A 3,066-nucleotide genomic window follows, 5' to 3' on the forward strand; every position below is an offset into this window, starting at 1 on the left:
TCGACATAAACTTAATAAGATAAAATCATAATTTATTTATAATTAGATTTTCAAAAATGTGGGATGTTACAATCTTCATCCTCTTCAGAGGAAAAGTACTCATCAGAGCTCATGAATGGCTGGAGTAAATTCAATGGAATCTCTATGGTCTCTGTGTGAGCCTCAGATTCCCATGGTTCCTCATGAGGGAACTCCTTGGAGGCCAGTAGACGTCCAGTGAGGTCTTCCTCAGTGGAGATCACTGCCTCTTCCTCCTCTCCAAGTTCGGCAGTGTGGGTCATGTTGATGGCCTTGCACTCTCCTTTTGGATTCTCTTCTGTATTGCTTGGAAGAGTACTAGGAAGGAGTTCAGTAACTTTTTTACTCAGCTGACCTACTTGTGCCTCTAAATTTCTGATGGAGGACCTTGTTTCAGTCATGAAACTCTGAGTGGTTTTAAATAGATCAGAGACTACAGTTGCTAAGTCAGAGTGGCTCTACTTAGAATTCTCTATCTGTTGCTGAGAAGATGATGGAAAAGGCTTACTATTGCTAAACCTGTTTCTTCCACCATTATTGTTATTTAAGCCTTGTTGAGGCCTCTGTTGGTCCTTCCATGAGAGATTTGGATGATTTCTCCATGAAGAATTGTAAGTGTTTCCATAGGAATCTCCCATGTAATTCACTTCTTCCATTGCAGGGTTCTCAGGGTCATAAGCTTCTTCTTCAGAGGAAGCTTCCTTAGTACTGACTGATGCAGCTTGTATTCTAGACAGACTCTGAGAAATCATATTGACTTGCTGAGTCAATATTTTGTTCTGAGCCAATATGGCATTCAGAGTATCAATCTCAAGAACTCCTTTCTTCTGACTTGTCCCATTATTCATAGGGTTCCTTTCAGAAGTGTACATGAATTAGTTATTTTCAACCTTTTCAATGAGTTCCTGAGCTTCTGCAGGCGTCTTCTTCAGATGAAGAGATCCTCCAGCAGAGCTGTCCAATGACATTTTGGACAGTTCAGACAGACCATCATAGAAGATACCTATGATGCTCCATTCTGAAAGCATGTCAGAAGGACACCTTCTGATCAATTGCTTGTATCTTTCCTATGCTTCATAAAGGGATTTACCTTCCTTCTGTCTGAAGGTTTGGACTTCCACTCTAAGCTTGCTCAATTTTTGAGGTGGAAAGAACTTTGCCAAGAAGGCATTAACTAGCTTTTCCCAACAGTTCAGGCTTTCTTTAAGTTGTGAATCCAACCATGTTCTAGCTCTGTCTCTTACAGCAAAGGGAAAAAGCATAAGCTTGTAGACCTCGGGATCAACCCCATTAGTCTTGACAGTGTCATAGATTTGCAAGAATTCAGCTAAGAAATGATGAGGATCTTCCAATAGAAGTCCATGAAACTTGCAATTCTATTGCGTTAGAGAAACTAATTGAGGCTTGAGCTCAAAATTGTTTGCTCCAATGGCAGGGATAGAGATGCTTCTCCCATAGAAGTCAAGAGTAGGTGCAGTAAAGTCACCAAGCACCTTCCTTACATTGTTGGTGTTTTTGGCTGCCATGGCTTCTTCTTGTTTGAAAAGATCTGTTAGGTCCTCTACAGAGAGTTGTACTTTAGCTTCTCTCAGCTTTCTCTTCAAGGTCCTTTCGGGTTCAGGATCAGCCTCAAGCAGAATGTCTTTGTCCTTACTCCTACTCATATGAAAGAGAGAAGAAGAAAGTATGGAATCCTCTATGTCACAGTATAGAGATTCCTTAAGGTGTCAGAGGAAAAGAAAAATAGAAAGAGGAGGTAGAAAGAGAAGAATTCGAACTTATCAAGAGGGATAGAGTTCGAATTGTTGATAGTAGAGGAGTGTTAGTCCTTAAATAGAAGGATGTGAGAAGAGGGGAAGAATTTTCGAAATTAAAGTAAAAGATTTTGAAATAATTAAAAGAAATTTTGAAAATTTGGTAAAGGTTTTTCGAAAATTAAGATTGGGAAAGAAATTAAGTGATTTTTGAAAAAGATTTTGAAATTAGAAATCAAAAAGATATGATTGAAACTTAATTTTGAAAAAGATGTGATTGAAAAGATATAATTGAGAAGATATGATTGAAAATCAAATTAAAAAGAGAAAGTTTTAAAATTAAAGTTGATTACTTGACTAACAAGAAATTAGAAGATATGATTCTAAAATTTAAAATTTGTTCCTTTCTTAATAGGCAAGTAACAACTTGAAAATTTTGAAGTAAATCATTAATTGTAGCAAGGATTTTCGAAAATAATAATAAATAAAAAAATGGAAAGAAATTGATTTTGAAGAGATATGATTGTAAAGATATGATTTGAAAAAGATTTGATTTTGAAAAATTATGAAGATTTGAAAAAAATTTGAATTAAAAACAAAATCTTCCCTCTAGTGTCATCCTGGCATTAAACGCCCAGAATGGTATCCATTCTGGCGTTTAACGCTCAAAATGCTACCTTTTTGGGCGTTAAACGCCCAGCCAGGTACCCTAGCTGGCGTTTAAACGCCAGTTTTCCTTCTTCACTGGGCGTTTTAAACGCCCAGCTTTTTCTGTTTAATTCCTCTGCTGAATGTTCTAAATCTTCAATTTTCTGTATTATTGACTTGAAAAGACACAATTTTAAAAAATTTTTTGAATTTTTAATGATGAGAAACAAAAAAAAAATGCAACTAGGATCAAATAAACAACGCATGCAAGACAGCAAACTTAAAAATTGATACTAGACTCAAACAAGAAACATAAAATATTTTTGATTTTTATGGTTTTATAAATTTTTTTGTGATCAAGCTCAAACCTGTTGACTGCCAAGTAGAACAACGAATCTAATCCACGAAAAGAAAAATAAAAAGTCTTAAAAATTTCTTAAGATATCAAAGTTCCACTACAAGAATAGTAGTGTTTTAGACTAACTAAGAGTAATTAAATCGACGACTTACATTACAGGACGACTTCGAACCGATCGGTACAGATTAGAAAAATCTGACTTCGAAATCTGATTGTAACGTAATAAGGACCTTAAGAATAATTTTCAAAACTTAGAGAAATAAGAGAAAAGGTATACTAAAAGCTTTT

The sequence above is a fragment of the Arachis ipaensis genome, chromosome B10 (genome assembly GCF_000816755.2).
Source record: "Arachis ipaensis cultivar K30076 chromosome B10, Araip1.1, whole genome shotgun sequence".
Lineage (NCBI taxonomy): Eukaryota > Viridiplantae > Streptophyta > Magnoliopsida > Fabales > Fabaceae > Arachis > Arachis ipaensis.